This window comes from Scyliorhinus canicula, chromosome 7, assembly GCF_902713615.1.
Source record: "Scyliorhinus canicula chromosome 7, sScyCan1.1, whole genome shotgun sequence".
In the NCBI taxonomy this organism is placed as follows: Eukaryota; Metazoa; Chordata; class Chondrichthyes; order Carcharhiniformes; family Scyliorhinidae; genus Scyliorhinus; species Scyliorhinus canicula.
In genome coordinates, this window is record NC_052152.1 from 104,531,900 (window position 1) to 104,548,212 (window position 16,313).

The following is a 16,313-nucleotide window of genomic DNA, read 5'->3' on the forward strand; positions in this document are numbered from 1 at the left end:
CACTGTTATGATCCCGTAGCGATCAAAAGCGCTGATATTTGAATTCCCAGTGACCAAATTAAAGAATTACATGACCATATTTCAGGATTTGAGACTTTTAATGTTACAGACAGAGCTAAAAGCAACATTGACCAAACATTACTTGGTAGACAACTAATACTCTAAATGATAGAAAAGGTTCCTTAATATTTTAATGCAACCTATAGCTGCATGCTGCATACATGTACCTTACAGCACACTCTCCACAGGTTTAGCAATTTTTCGATATCGTCCACAGTCTCGACCACCTTACGATACATTAGTGTCTCCCCATTTCACCTGACTGTCATGTCTTGAAACCATTGAAAGGTGCTTCCCTCAGGTTTTGGAGAATTCCCGAACTGACAATGAGCCAGAAATCCCACTCGAGTGTTTTTTCTTCCCAGCCTGCTGAGGCAAATCCTCAAGAGCCTTTAGAGTGCCAAGAGACCATCCTTTCTCTTGCATTCTGTCTGTTAGTTCAGGGGATTTGCAACCTTCTCCTCTCTGCTGACCACACCACCTGCAGTCTTTGTCTCTGAGACCTCTCTCCTCAGCCCCCCTCTTTCTCCTCCCTCTCTTTTCCCCTCCCTCTCTTTCCCCCTCCCTCTCTTTCCCCTCCCTCTCTTTCCCCCTCCCCCTCTTTCCCCCTCCCCCTCTTTCCCGCTCCCTCTCTTTCCCGCTCCCTCTCTTTCCCCCTCCCTCTCTTTCCCCCTCCCCCTCTTTCCCCCTCCCTCTCTTTCCCCCTCCCTCTCTTTCCCCCTCCCTCTCTTTCCCCCTCCCTCTCTTTCCCCCTCCCTCTCTTTCCCCCTCCCTCTCTTTCCCCCTCCCTCTCTTTCCCCCTCCCTCTCTTTCCCCCTCCCTCTCTTTCCCCCTCCCTCTCTTTCCCCCTCCCTCTCTTTCCCCCTCCCTCTCTTTCCCCCTCCCTCTCTTTCCCCCTCCCTCTCTTTCCCCTCCCTCTCTTTCCCCCTCCCTCTCTTTCCCCCTCCCTCTCTTTCCCCCCTCCCTCTCTTTCCCCCTCCCTCTCTTTCCCCCCTCCCTCTCTTTCCCCCTCCCTCTCTTTCCCCCTCCCTCTCTTCCCCCTCCCTCTCTTCCCCCTCCCTCTCGTTGCCCCTCCCTCTCGTTGCCCCTTCCCCTCCCTCTCGTTCCCCCTCCCTCTCGTTCCCCCTCCCTCTCGTTCCCCCTCCCTCTCGTTCCCCCTCCCTCTCGTTCCCCCTCCCTCTCGTTCCCCCTCCCTCTCGTTCCCCCTCCCTCTCGTTCCCCCTCCCTCTCGTTCCCCCTCCCTCTCGTTCCCCCTCCCTCTCGTTCCCCCTCCCTCTCGTTCCCCCTCCCTCTCGTTCCCCCCCTCCCTCTCTGTTCCCCCTCCCTCTCTGTTCCCCCTCCCTCTCTGTTCCCCCTCCCTCTCTGTTCCCCCTCCCTCTCTTTCCCCCTCCCTCTCTTTTCCCCTCCCTCTCTTTTCCCCTCCCTCTCTTTTCCCCTCCCTCTCTTTTCCCCTCCCTCTCTTTTCCCCTCCCTCTCTTTTCCCCTCCCTCTCTTTTCCCCTCCCTCTCTTTTCCCCTCCCTCTCTTTTCCCCTCCCTCTCTTTTCCCCTCCCTCTCTTTTCCCCTCCCTCTCTTTTCCCCTCCCTCTCTTTTCCCCTCCCTCTCTTTTCCCTCCCTCTCTTTTCCCCTCCCTCTCTTTTCCCCTCCCTCTCTTTTCCCCTCCCTCTCTTTTCCCCTCCCTCTCTTTTCCCCTCCCTCTCTTTTCCCCTCCCTCTCTTTTCCCCTCCCTCTCTTTTCCCCTCCCTCTCTTTTCCCCTCCCTCTCTTTTCCCCTCCCTCTCTTTCCCCCTCCCTCTCTTTCCCCCTCCCTCTCTTTTCCCCTCCCTCTCTTTTCCCCTCCCTCTCTACCAATCATATGGCTCCTTCACTCTTTGATATTTTTTTAAATTAACAATTTTATTGAGGTAGTTTTTGGCTTTATAAACAGTTACAGACATCATCAGAAAGAAAGCAAAAAAGGCAAAAATGTGCAAACATCCACGTACTTTCAATGCTTCCATCGTAACATATTGCACAAGCCCGCTCCCCTCCCACCGGTACTACCCGCCATATTTTCCCTCCTACTCTACTCTACCCCCCCCCACCCCCCCTGCTGACGCTCACTCTCCCGCAAAGAAGTCAATAAATGGTTGCCACCTCCGGGTGAACCCCTGCACAGATCCCCTCAAGGCGAACTTAATTTTTTCCATCTCCAGGAAACTTGACATGTCCGCAAGCCACCACTCAGTCTTCGGGGGCTTTGAGTCCCTTCACGCCAATAATATTCGTCGCCGGGCTATCAGGGAAGCAAAGGCCAACACATCGGCCTCTTTCTCCCCCTGGACGCCCGGGTCTTCCGAAACCCCAAAAATTGCCACCCCTGGACTCATCACCACCCTTGTTTTTAGCACCTGGGACATGACCCCCGCAAATCCCTCCCAGTACCCCCTCAGCTTAGGGAATGCCCAAAACATGTGAACATGGTTCGCTGGTCCTCCCGCGCACCTAGCGCATTTGTCCTCTATCCCGTAAAATTTGCTCATCCGAGCCACCGTCATATGGGCCCGGTGAACGACCTTAAATTGGATCAGCCTGAGCCTAGCACATGTCGCGGTCGAATTTACCCTACTCAGGGCCTCTGCCCACAGCCCATCCTCCATTTCCCCGCCTAGCTCCTCCTCCCATTTAAGTTTCAGTTCCTCTGTCTGGGACCCTTCCTCCCTCATGAGCACCTTATATATACCCGAGACTCTGCCCTCCCCTTCTTCCCTCCTAGAGACTATTCTGTCGAGGATCCCCATTACATAGAACATAGAACAGTACAGCACAGAACAGGCCCTTCGGCCCTCAATGTTGTGCCGAGCCTGATCACCCTACTCAAACCCACGTATCCACCCTATACCTGTAACCCAACAACCCCCCCTTAACCTTACTTTTATTAGGCCACTACGGGCAATTTAGCATGGCCAATCCACCTAACCCGCACATCTTTGGACTGTGGGAGGAAACCGGAGCACCCGGAGGAAACCCACGCACACAGGGGGAGGACGTGCAGACTCCACACAGACAATGACCCAGCCGGGAATCGAACCTGGGACCCTGGAGCTGTGAAGCATTTATGCTAACCACCCTGCTGCCCCAATTGGCGGGAGGCGCGGGAAAGATGGGACCTGTCTACGAACAAAGTCCCGCAACTGTAGGTATCTAAAATCATTTCCCCTTACCAACCCAAATTTCTCCTCCAAGCTCCTCAAACTCCCGAAGCTCCCTTCCAGGAACATATCACCCACCCTTCCCGCCCCTGCTCGCCGCCATACTCTGAACCCCCCATCCATACTGCCGGGGGCAAACCGATGGTTGTCGCATATTGGCGCCCAGACAGACGCCCCCATCTCCCCCACATGCCTCCTCCACTGGCCCCATATCCGCAGGGTCGCCACCACTACCGGGCTGGTGGTGTACATGGCCGGCGGTAGAGGAGCCGTGACCAGGGCTGCCAAGCTGGAGCCCCTGCACGAAGCCGCCTCCACCTGCTCCCAAATAGACCCCGTACCCACCATCCACTTCCTTATCATAGCAATGTTGGCCGCCCAGTAATAATTGACCAGACTCGGCAAAGCCAGCCCTCCCTCGCTGCGGTTCCTCTCCAACATCGCCTTCTTCACCCGCGGGGATTTTCCCGCCCAGACAAAGCTCATGATCAGCCCGTTAACTCTTTTGAAGAAGGACTGTGGGATAAAGATTGGGAGGCACTGAAAAATAAACAAAAATCGAGGGAGGATTGTCATCTTTACAGTCTGCACCCTCCCTGCCAGCGACAGCGGGAGTGCATCCCATCTCCGAAACTCTCCCTTCATTTGCTCCACCACCCTGGCCAAATTTAACTTATGCAGCCTGCCCCAGTCTCGTGCCACCTGGATTCCCAAATACCGGAAATTTTCCTCAACCAGCCTAAACGGTAGCTCTCTCAATCTGTTCTCCTGGCCCCTTGCCTGGACCACAAACATTTCACTCTTTTTTTTAAAATATAATTTTTATTGGAATTTTTTACAGAAAATATAAAACATAACGACAAACAATGAAATGCAACAAAATAACCCATAATGACCGTACCACCCTCAGACCGTATCGACGCATGTATCACATCCCCCCACCCCCCCAACCCCAATGAACAACAAAAGAACTTCAAAATAAATTTAAATTGAGCCAGAAAGTCGAGAAAAGGTTGCCACCGCCTAAAGAACCCTTGCACCGACCCTCTCAGGGCGAATTTGACCTTCTCTAGCTTAATGAAACCCGCCATGTCATTGATCCAGGTCTCCACGCTTGGGGGCCTCGCATCCTTCCATTGTAGCAAGATCCTTCGCCGGGCTACTAGGGATGCAAAGGCCAGCACACCGGCCTCTTTCGCCTCCTGCACTCCCGGCTCCACCCCAACCCCAAAAATCGCGAGTCCCCATCCTGGCTTGACCCTGGATCCCACCACCCTCGACACTGTCCTCGCCACCCCCTTCCAGAACTCCTCCAGCGCCGGGCATGCCCAGAACATATGGGCATGGTTCGCTGGACTCCCCGAGCACCTGACACACCTGTCTTCACCCCCAAAGAACCTACTCATCCTTGTCCCAGTCATGTGGGCCCGGTGCAGCACCTTGAATTGGATGAGGCTAAGCCGCGCACACGAGGAGGAAGAATTAACCCCCTCCAGGGCATCAGCCCATGTCCCGCCTTCGATCTGTTCCCCCAGTTCCCCCTCCCACTTAGCTTTCAGCTCCTCTACTGACGCCTCCTCCGCCTCCTGCATAACCTTGTAGATATCAGATATCTTCCCCTCTCCGACCCAGACCCCCGAAAGCACCCTGTCGCTCACTCCCCTCGCGGGAAGCGAAGGGAATCCCTCCACCTGCCGCCTAGCAAATGCCTTTACCTGCAGATACCTGAACATGTTCCCCGGGGGAGAAACATTTCACTCTTTTTTTTTTAATAAACAATTTTATTGAGGTAGTTTTTGGCTCTACAAACAGTTACAGACATCATCAGAAAGGAAGCAAAAAAGGCAAAAATGTGCAAACATCCACGTACTTTCAACACTTCCACCGTAACACATTGCACAAGCCCGCTCCCCTCCCACCGGTACCACCTGCCATATTTTCCCTCCTACTCTACTCTAACCCCCCCCCCTCTTGCTGACGCTCACTCTCCCGCAAAGAAGTCAATAAATGGTTGCCACCTCCGGGTGAACCCCTGCACAGAACCCCTCAAGGCGAACTTGATTTTTTCCATCCCTAGGAAACTCGACATGTCCGCAAGCCACCACTCAGTCTTCGGGGGCTTTGAGTCCCTCCACGCCAATAATATTCGTCGCCGGGCTATCAGGGAAGCAAAGGCCAGCACATCGGCCTCTTTCTCCCCCTGGACGCCCGGGTCTTCCGAAACCCCAAAAATTGCCACCCCTGGGCTCATCACCACCCTTGTTTTTAGCACCTGGGACATGACCCCCGCAAATCCCTCCCAGTACCCCCTCAGCTCAGGGCATGCCCAGAACATGTGAACATGGTTCGCTGGTCCTCCCGCGCACCTAGCGCATTTGTCCTCTATCCCGAAAAATTTGCTCATCCGAGCCACCGTCATATGGGCCCGGTGAACGACCTTAAATTGGATCAGCCCGAGCCTAGCACATGTCGCGGTCGAGTTTACCCTACTCAGGGCCTCTGCCCACAGCCCATCCTCCATTTCCCCGCCTATCTCCTTCTCCCATTTAAGTTTCAGTTCCTCTGTCTGGGACCCTTCCTCCCTCATGAGCACCTTATAAATACCCGAGACTCTACCCTCCCCTTCATCCCTCCCAGAAACTATTCTGTCTAGGATCCCCATTAGCGGGAGGCGCGGGAAAGATGGGACCTGTCTACGAACAAAGTCCCGCAACTGTAGGTATCTAAAATCATTTCCCCTTACCACCCCAAATTTCTCCTCCAAGCTCCTCAAACTCGCGAAGCTCCCTTCCAGGAACATATCACCCACCCTTCCCGCCCCTGCTCGCCGCCATACTCGGAACCCCCCATCCATACTGCCGGGGGCAAACCGATGGTTGTCGCAGATTGGCGCCCAGACAGACGCCCCCATCTCCCCCACATGCCTCCTCCACTGGCCCCATATCCGCAGGGTCGCCACCACTACCGGGCTGGTGGTGTACTTGGCCGGCGGCAGCGGTAGAGGAGCCGTGACCAGGGCTTCCAAACTGGAGCCCCTGCACGAAGCCGCCTCCACCCGCTCCCAAATAGACCCCGTACCCACCATCCACTTCCTTATCATAGCGATGTTGGCCGCCCAGTAATAATTGACCAGACTCGGCAAAGCCAGCCCTCCCTCGCTGCGGTTCCTCTCCAACATCGCCGCCTTCACCCGCGGAGACTTTCCCGCCCAGACAAAGCTCATGATCAGCCCGTTAACTCTTTTGAAGAAGGACTGTGGGATAAAGATCGGGAGGCACTGAAAAATAAACAAAAATCGAGGGAGGATTGTCATCTTTACAGTCTGCACCCTCCCTGCCAGCGACAGCGGGAGTGCATCCCATCTCCGAAACTCTCCCTTCATTTGCTCCACCACCCTGGCCAAATTTAACTTATGCAGCCTGCCCCAGTCTCGTGCCACCTGGATTCCCAAATACCGGAAATTTTCCTCAACCAGCCTAAACGGTAGCCCTCTCAATCTGTTCTCCTGGCCCCTTGCCTGGACCACAAACATTTCACTCTTGACCGTATTTAATTTGTATCCTGAGAACTGGCCGAACTCCCTCAGCATTCCCAGTATAGTTCCCATCCCGGCCACTGGGTCCAACACGTACAGGAGCAGGTCGTCTGCATAAAGAGAAACCCTGTGTTCAACCCCGCCCCTCACCATCCCCTTCCAACCTTCTGCGGCTCTCAGCGCCATCGCCAGCGGCTCTATGGCCAGCGCAAACAGCAGCGGGGAGAGCGGGCAGCCCTGCCTGGTCCCTCGGTACAACCTAAAGTACTCCGACACTTCTCTGTTGGTCCTGACGCTGGCCCTCGGGGCCTGATATAATAATTTGATCCAATCCACCAATCCCTCCCCGAACCCAAACCGTCCGAGCACCTCCCATAGATAGTCCCACTCCACCCAGTCAAAGGCCTTCTCGGCGTCCATTGCCACCACTACCTCCACCTCTCTACCCGCCGGGGGCATCATTATCACGTTGAGCAATCTCCTCAGATTGGCCGCCAGCTGCCGACCTTTCACGAACCCCGTTTGATCCTCCCCAATCACCTCCGGTACACAGTCCTCCATTCTCCCCGCCAGTACCTTTGCCAGGAGCTTGACGTCTACATTAATCAGGGAGATTGGCCTGTAGGACCCGCACACCTCCGGGTCTTTACCCCGCTTCAATATCAGAGATATGGTGGCTTGTGACATTGTCGGCGGCAGGGTCCCTCTGTCCCTTGCCTCATTGAAAACCCTCGCCAAGACCTGGCCCACCAGCTCAGAGAACTTCCTATAAAACTCTACTGGGTATCCATCCGGCCCCGGGGACTTCCCCGACTGCATGGCCTTTAGGCCCCCCAATACCTCCTCTACTCTAATCGGGGCGCCCAGCTCTTCCACTCGCCCCCCCCCCCCCCAACTGTTGGGAATGTTAACCCGTCCAGAAACCTTTTCATCCCCTCCGGTTCTTCCGGCGGCTCCGAAGTATACAGCTTACGATAGAAGTCCCGGAATACCCTATTCAATTCTGCCGGATCCTCCACTTTGCGCCCCCCCTCGTCCCTCACTTTACCTATTTCCCTGGCCGCCTCCCTCTTCCTGAGTTGCTGCGCTAACAGTCTGCTAGCCTTTTCCCCATACTCGTACACCACTCCCCTCGCCTTCCTAAGCTGTTCCACGGCCCTGCTCGTGGATAGTGCCCCCAGTTCCGCCTGTAGCCTCCGCCTTTCCCTGAGTAAAACCTCCCCCGGGGACTCCGCGTGCTCTTCATCTATCCGGCCCATTTCCCTGACCAATCTATCCATCTCTGCCCGGTCTGCCTTGGCTTTGTGGGCCCCAATTGAAATCAGCTCCCCCCGCACTACTGCCTTTAGCGCCTCCCACAAGGTCGCCGCTGAGACCTCCCCCGTGTCATTCACCTGCAGGTAATTTTTTATATATTTCCGAAGCCTCTCGCAGATCCCCTCCTCCGACAGCAGTCCCACATCTAGCCTCCATTGCGGGCGTTGATAGCTCGCTCCCCCGAACTGCAGGTCCACCCAATGCAGGGCATGGTCTGAAATGGTAATTGCTGAGTATTCCGTGTTCTTTACCTCCCCCATACAGTCCCTGCTTAGTACAAAGAAATCTATCCTGGAATATACTTTATGGACGTGCGAGTAAAACGAGTAGCCCCTTCCTGTTGGCTGTCTATCTCTCCAGGGGTCCACTGCCCCCATTTGCTCCATAAACCATTTCAGCTCCCTTGCCATTGCTGAGAGTCTACCCGTTCTGGGACACGACAGATCCAAAGTTGGGTCAAGGACCATGTTAAAGTCCCCTCCCATTATTAGCCTGCGGGAATCCAAGTCCGGGATCTTCCCCAGCACTCTTTTAATGAAGTCCACGTCATCCCAGTTCGGGGCATATATATTCACCAGCACCACTCTTCTCCCCTCCAGTCTGCCCCGTACCATCAGGTATCTGCCCCCCCTGTCTGCGGATATGCCCTCTGCCTCAAATTGCACGCGCTTATTAATCACGATTGCCACCCCTCTAGACTTCGAGTCCAAGTCCGAGTGGAAGACCTGGCTAATCCAGCCCTTCCTTAGCCTGGTCTGGTCCGACACTTTCAGATGTGTCTCCTGCAACATAATTACATCCGCCCTCAGGGCCCGCAAGTGCGCAAACACCCGCGCCCTCTTAACCGGCCCATTCAGTCCCTTGACGTTCCAGGTGATCAGCCTGGTCGGGGGGCACATCCCACCCCCCCCCACCCCGCCGGTCAGCCATAGCCCCCCCACCCCGCCGGTCAGCTATAGCCTTTCTCGGGCTGGCCCGTGCGTCGCGCCATTCTTGGCCCGCCCTTTGGCTGCCTCCACCCTCGACCTCCTTTCCAGTGCCTATTTCAAGTCCCTCTCCCATCAGCAGAACAACCCCCCCCCGCTCCCCTAACCCCATCCCCCGATACCCCCACCCCTGCCATCTACTGGCTGTAACTCCCCCCCCATCTGACTCCCTTGACTAGCCAATCTGCTAGCCCGGTGACTCAACACTCCGGCGCCTTCCTGTCTCATTCCCATTGTTTCCCCGTCCTCCTCCCCACCCACTGGGGCAAGCCGGCTCCAGTATCTTCCGTGAGCTGCACAAAAAGCACAAACCAGCCCAAACAGGAAAAAAAACACAGAAAAAAGAGAAAAAGCACATAAATGTCCATGAACAAAGGAAAGAGTCTCAAATGTTCCGCTTGGCCCCTTTGGCCCAGCAAACCGTTGAGCAGCAGTCCAGGCACATTCGGCGTTCCTTCCCACAGAAATCCTCGGGCCCTAACTCGCGTCCTTGGGGCCTCCTTTCGGGACCAGCCCCAGGTCCCTCACAAAATCCATCGCTTCTTCGGGCTCGGAGAAGTAGTGGTGTTGACCCTGGTGCGTGACCCATAGCCGAGCTGGGAACAGCAGACCAAACTTCACGTGCTTCTTGAACAGCACCTCCTTGACATTCTTAAAGGCTGCTCGCCGCCGAGCCACCTCCTGGCTTAGGTCCTTATAAATGCGGAGAACACTGTTGTTCCACGTGCTGCTCCTGGCGCTCTTTGCCCACTGCAGCACCCGCTCCTTGTCCACGAACCTGTGGAACATAATCACCATCGGGCGGGGGGGTCCGCCCGGCTGCCCCTGCCTTGCCTGCACTCTGTGTGCTCCCTCCAGCTCCAGCGGTCGCGGAAAGGCTTCGGCCCCCATCAGCTGCTTCAGCAGGTCTGCTACAAACGCTGCAGCATCAGCTCCCTCAGCCCCCTCCGGGAGGCCGACCATCCTCGGATTGTTCCTGCGGACTCTATTCTCCAGCTCCTCCACTCTGTCCAGCAGTCTTCTCTGCCGCTCTTTCAGGCCGTCAACTTCTAGCGCTGCAACCGTTTGCGCATCCGCCTGCTCCTCCACCGCCTCTCCCAGCTCCTTAACTTTAACATCCTGGGCGTCCAGCCTCTGGTTCAGCTGATCCACCGCTTTCTGGATTGGGTCCAAGCTGTCCCGCTTCAGCGCTTCAAAACTGGACTTCATTACCTGGAGCATGTTATCCAGCGCCTGCTGGATTGCTGAGTCCGGGGTCCGTGTGTCCGCCATCTTAGGTCCCAGGTAATTTTCTTCAGGTCCTTGTCTCTGTCCCTTTTTCTCCTTCTTCTTCTGCCTTCTGGAATCCCGCTGTTCCATGTGCCGCAGCCCGCTCCTCAGCACCTTCGCTGCCGCCTTCCTTCGCCCAGCTCCTTAAATTTTACCTCCTGGGCATCTGAAGTGGGTCCAAGCTGTCCCTCCTCAGCAACTCCAAACTTTTTTTCCTTGTCCTGGAGGAAGGAAGGTCCGTGGGTCCGCCATCTTACCCTTCAGGTCAGTTTCCTCCTTGTCTCTCTCTCTCTCTTTCTTCCTCTACCTGCTGGCCTCCCACGATTCCATCCGCTGCAGCCCGCTCTCCTCTTCTTTCATGGCAGCCTTTTTGCCGCCCCCGTGGTCCCGCTATCGCGGGGAATCAGCTGCTAAGCCCCGCCGGAGTGAGAGCCCGCCGAATGTGCGGCTCACTCGAACATCACCGCCACCGGAAGTCCAACTCTTCGATTTTTAACTCAAAATAAAGACAGTCCAAGACATAATTCGTCTTCTAAAGCTAAAACTTCACAATCATTTTTTTAAAATTACCCAATTCATTTTTTTCAATTAAGTGACAATTTAGCTTGGCTAATCCACCCACACTGCACATCTTTGAGGGTGAAACCCACGCAGACACAGGAAGAATGTGCAGACTCCACACGGGCAGTGACCCGGGGCCGGGATCGATTCCTCAGCGCCGGGAAGCAGCAATACGAAGCACTGCGCCACCGTGCCGCCCCTAAAACCTCACAATCATAACATTATCCTGAATTAAATATCCTTCTGATGAACACTCCCTGCCATTTAAAGATACAGTGCATTACATGGTTTGTAAGTTAACACCAAAATTAGTTTGACATTGAGATAGGAGAGCAAAAGATGTCCTGCGTTTGCCATTGTATATCTTTTAGTTCTCATTTGGTACTGGAACTTGAGTAGGATAAATCATCCTGATCGAATGAACATGATTTCTTATGCAATAAACTCAAAATCATTACTTCGCAAATGAAAAATAGTTTTCTAATATGGTGATGTGTTATGAGGGAATGAGAAATCGAATTTAAAAAAAGTTTGTTAAATCAGTTTTTTTATTTGGCAGAAAGTTGAGGATATATATTTTTAAACTGTTGTTCAGTTAATAGATTTTCATGCCACTTTTTTTGGTGGGAGAGGAGTGGCAAGTCTGAAATGCTGGCAAGTGTACACTTGCAGGAGTTGCATGAAAATGCATTTGTAAGAATTCTTGGAAAGAAGGCCTTGCTGTAGGGCGATGATTGTAGTTCTTCATCCTCCATCTGCATCCTTTCACTTCTATAGAAATATTATTTTTATTTTTTGCCTTTATTATTATCCAAAAATTAATTCTTGGTCCACTGAAACTTGAAAGTGACCATTGCCTTAATATCACCATAAATCTCCAAATTAAAATAATTGGACAGAATTCTGCCAATAAACATGTTCCAGTGTCTCCTGTCTTTAGTTTATTCAAAGTGAAACTTTGTTGTAATAAATTTAGAATACCCAATTCAATTTTTTTTCCACTTAAGGGGGAATTTAGCGTGGCCAATCCACCTACTCTGCACATCTTTGGGTTGTGGGGGCTAAACCCACGCAAACACGGGGAGAATGTGCAAACTCCACACGGACAGTGACCCAGAGCCGGGGTCGAACCTGGGACCTTGGTGCCGTGAGGCAGCAATGTTAACCACTGTGCCACCGTGCTGCCCATTCAAATTTTGACCCAACAATGATGATTCACTCTTTGTCTAAATCCAGTTCTGGAGGTGTGCACTCAAGAGGTTGATGATAAATATTGGAGTTGAGGAAACTTTAATTAACTCTGTTTATTTTTGTCTTGCACTAAAGCAACCTAAAAGTTTCTGGAAAATGATCACTCTACAGCCAGGCACCATACAAATTTTCCATTTCAGTGGTGGGCACCGATACAAATTAGGAGCAGGAGCGGACCATTCAGCTCTCGTGCTTGCTCCACCATTTGATAAGATCATGGCTGATTGATTGTGGCTACAACTTTCAAGCCTACCTTGTATTACATTTGACTCAATTGTCAATCAAGAGTTTATCTAATTCTGCTTTAAATTTTCATTGATCCTGCATCCACTGAAGCGAATTTCACTGACGGAAGATTTCTCCTAATCAACAACATAGAATATACAGTGCAGAAGGAGGCCATTCGGCCCATCGAGTCTGCACCAACCCACTTAAGCCCTCACTTCCACCCTATCCCCGTAACCCAATAACTCCGCCTAACCTTTTATATCACTAAAGGAAATTTATCATGGCCAGTCCACCGAACCTGCATGTCTTTGGACTGTGGGAGGAAATCGGAGGAAACCCTTGCAGACACTGGGAGAACGTGCAGACTCTGCACAGACAGTGATCCAGTGGGGAATCGAACCTGGCACCCTGGCGCTGTGAAGCCACAGTGCTATCCACTTGTGATACCGTGCTGCCCTAATCTTTGTCTTAAATGGAAGATCCTTTATTTTTAAACTCTGCCCCCTCATCTCGTGTCTCCCAGAAGGGGAAGCATTCTTTCATCATCCATCCTGTCTTATCCACTCAGGATCTTATTCATATTAGAATTGGATACAGACCCAACCTTTTTTCATAAGACAATTCATTCGTCCCAGGAATTAGTCGATTGTACCTCCTCCACACTGTGTGTAATGTAATTCTGTCCTTTCTTAAATAAGGAGACTAAAACTGTACACAGTACCAGATGTAGTCTCTGCACTGATGTAGCAAAACATGTCAACTTCATATTCCGTTCTCCTTGCAATAAATTACAGCTTTCGATTTTTACCTTCCTAATCACCTGCTCTAACTGCATACAATTTCTTTATGATTCATGTACCAGGACACTCGGATCGCTCTACTGCAGAGTTCTGCAATATCTTCCCATTTAAATAATGTACTTTGTTTTATTCTTCCTGCCAAAATGGACAAGTTCATGTATTTCCACATTGTACTCCCATCTGCCAATTTTTTGCCCACGCGCTTAATCTGTCTGGACCTGTCATCGGCAAATTTAGTACATACATTTTGGTTCCTTCATCGAAGTCATTAATATACATTGTGAGTAGTTGAAACCCAGCACTGATTCCTGTGAAACTCCACTTGTTACATGAAAAATGAAAATCGCTTATTGTTACGAGTAGGCTTCAATGAAGTTACTGTGAAAAGCCCCTAGTCGCCACATTCCGGCGCCTGTCCGGGGAGGCTGATACGGCTGGTACATCTTTCCAATCCGAAAATTACCTATTATTGTTACTACTTTCTGTTTCCTGTTATCTAACCAATCCTCTATCTATGCTAATATATTGCCCCCTACATCATGAGCTCTTATTTCATGACTTGCCACCTTATCAGATAGCTTTTAGATATTCAAATACACCACATCTACAGGTTCTCTGTTATCCATGTAACTTGTTATTCCCTCCGAGAACTGTAATAAATTAGTCAAATACTATTTCCCATTCACAAAGCCATTTTTACGCTGTTTGATTGCATCAAGGTTTTCTAAGTGCCCTGCTATGACCTCCTAAATTGTAGTGGATTCCAGCATTTCCCTGTGACATATGTTAGGCTGGCTGGTCTGTCGTTTCCTTCATTGTCTCTCTCCTTTATTGAATAGAGAAGTAACATTTACTACGTTCCAATCTGATTTAACTTTTCCAGAATCTAGGGAATTTTGGAAAGTTACAATCGATGCATCCACTATCTCAGCAACCACTTCAGACCCTAGGATGAAGTCCATCAGGACAGGGAACATCAGCCTCAGTGCCATTGTTATTATTTTAAGTTCTCCCTCCTTTTACCTCTTGATTTACAATTATTTCTGGAATGTTAGTTGTCTTCTACTGTCAAAGCAGGCATCCTGTTTCTGTTAAATGCATCCGTCACTTTCTTATTTCCCATTATTAATTCTGCGGACTCACTCTTTCGGAGACCAACACTAACTTTTGTCATGCTTTTGCTTTCTAAATATGTGTAGAGACACGCTGTTTTTAAAAATATTTCTAGCTAGCTTTCTCTATTTTTCCCTCCCTTTACTTATTCTTTTCTGCTTTTTTTAATCCTTTCTGGTCTTCTGACGTGTCACTAACCTTTGCACAATTGTACACTTTTTCTTTCAATTTGATTAACTCAACCATAGATGGTGCATCCTTCCCAAGAGTCTATGGAATGTATCTTTAAGTGTTATGAAATATCTCCATAAATGTCTGCCACAGCATTTCTACTGACCTATCCTTTAATCTAATTTCCCAGTTCACATTAGCCAGCCTTGGCTTCATACCCTTGTTGAAGTATAAAACATTAGTCTTCGACCCACTCTTCCCCCTTAAGCTGTGTGAAATTCAACCATGTTACAATCGTTGTTGCATAGGAGCAACTGTACCATGAGGCCATTAATTCATCCTATCTCATTGCGCATTACCAGGTCTTGCTTTCTGGTTGGTTATAAAACTTGCTGCTTAGAGAAACTGTCCTAAAAGCACACTGATCACTACAGGAACTCGCTTCCTACCTTTGCCAATCATTTGATTCATCCAATCTATGCGTAGATTAATATCACCCATGGTTATCGCCGTACCTTTCTCACAAGCCCCCATTATTGCGTCTATACCCCATCTGATAAAATAGTTAATATTAGGGGACGTAAAAACTAGGTGACTTACTGCTGCAAAGTGGTTGACAGAGTGGTTAGTAAAGCATACTTGTTCTCGGTTTTATTAATATGTAAATTGAGTACAAGAGCAAGGAGGTTATGTTGAACTTGTATAAGTTACTAGTTCGGCCTCAGCTGGAGTATTGCGTCCAGTTTGGGGCCCTACACTTTTTAAGAAGGATGTGAAGGGATTTGAGAAGGTGCAGAAAATATTCATTAGAATGATTCTAGGGATGAGGAACTTGGTTGTGACAATAGGACAGTTTTCCTTGGGAGAAAAGAAGGCTGAGGGCTGATCTGATAATGGTATTCAGAATAATGAGGGGTCTGGACAGAGTAGATGGGAAGGGACTTACTCATGAAAAGAGAGAGCATAGTTTTGAAGTAATTAGTAAAGGAAACAAAAGTGTCATAAAGAAAATCTACAGGTTTAGAGCAGCTATGGGTTGCAGGTCCAATGTGGTAAGCCCCAAGCTGGAGAGATGGCGAGCGGGAAGGTCAGCAACCGGAGTGGGAGAGGCTGCTCCAAAATAGCACCGATTGTGTCACACAATTGTTTAATTGTGAAGATTAAACAATGCTTCAATCTCTAAAAAAAATATTTTACAAACCGCTCAAACACTTGCTTTTCTCATATAAATGCAAGTATTTTGTCAATCCCATAAATTATCAGCGTGCAAAGAGTCATTCATCTTGGGAATAACAAAATACAAATTTGTATCTTTGCTAAATATAAATACTTGCCTCATTAAAACACAACATTAAATCGATATGACTCCAAACGAGGCCCTGCGTCAAATTCCCAGCAGCAAGGAAACTAAACATTTAAATCAGTAGTGAAAAGGTAACATCTTTAGTGTTGTTAGGAGAGAGTAACAGGATTTTGACCCAGCAACCAGTGAAGCAATGATAGTAAATTTCCAAGCCCTGTGGGCGTGTGACTTGAAGGGAAGCTCGCAGGATGTTCCTATGCTTTCAGCCATTTCGTGATTTCAACTGAATCGAATTGCCTGAGGACTGGTATCTGTGGTACTCGGGACCTCGGGTGGAAGCGGAGATGGATGATTCATTCAGCACTTCTGGTTGAAGTAATCAGCCACCATTTGGATATTCTTGCTCTGAGCTGCTGTTGGTCTGTTGTAAGTGATGTATTGTGAGCCATTATTAATTGTTGCCACTGAAAATCCATGCATTTAGGAGGCTGATTACTGCCAGATTTTTTGCATATGTATGTTGCACATGC

The 16,313-nt window shown here is 50.4% G+C and overlaps 1 protein-coding gene across 1 annotated transcript in view; it reads left to right on the plus strand.

The window, feature by feature from the left end:
* Nucleotides 1-16,313, plus strand: part of ints6 (integrator complex subunit 6) — a 180,695-nt gene that overhangs the window by 99,472 nt on the left and 64,910 nt on the right. The window lies entirely within an intron of this gene.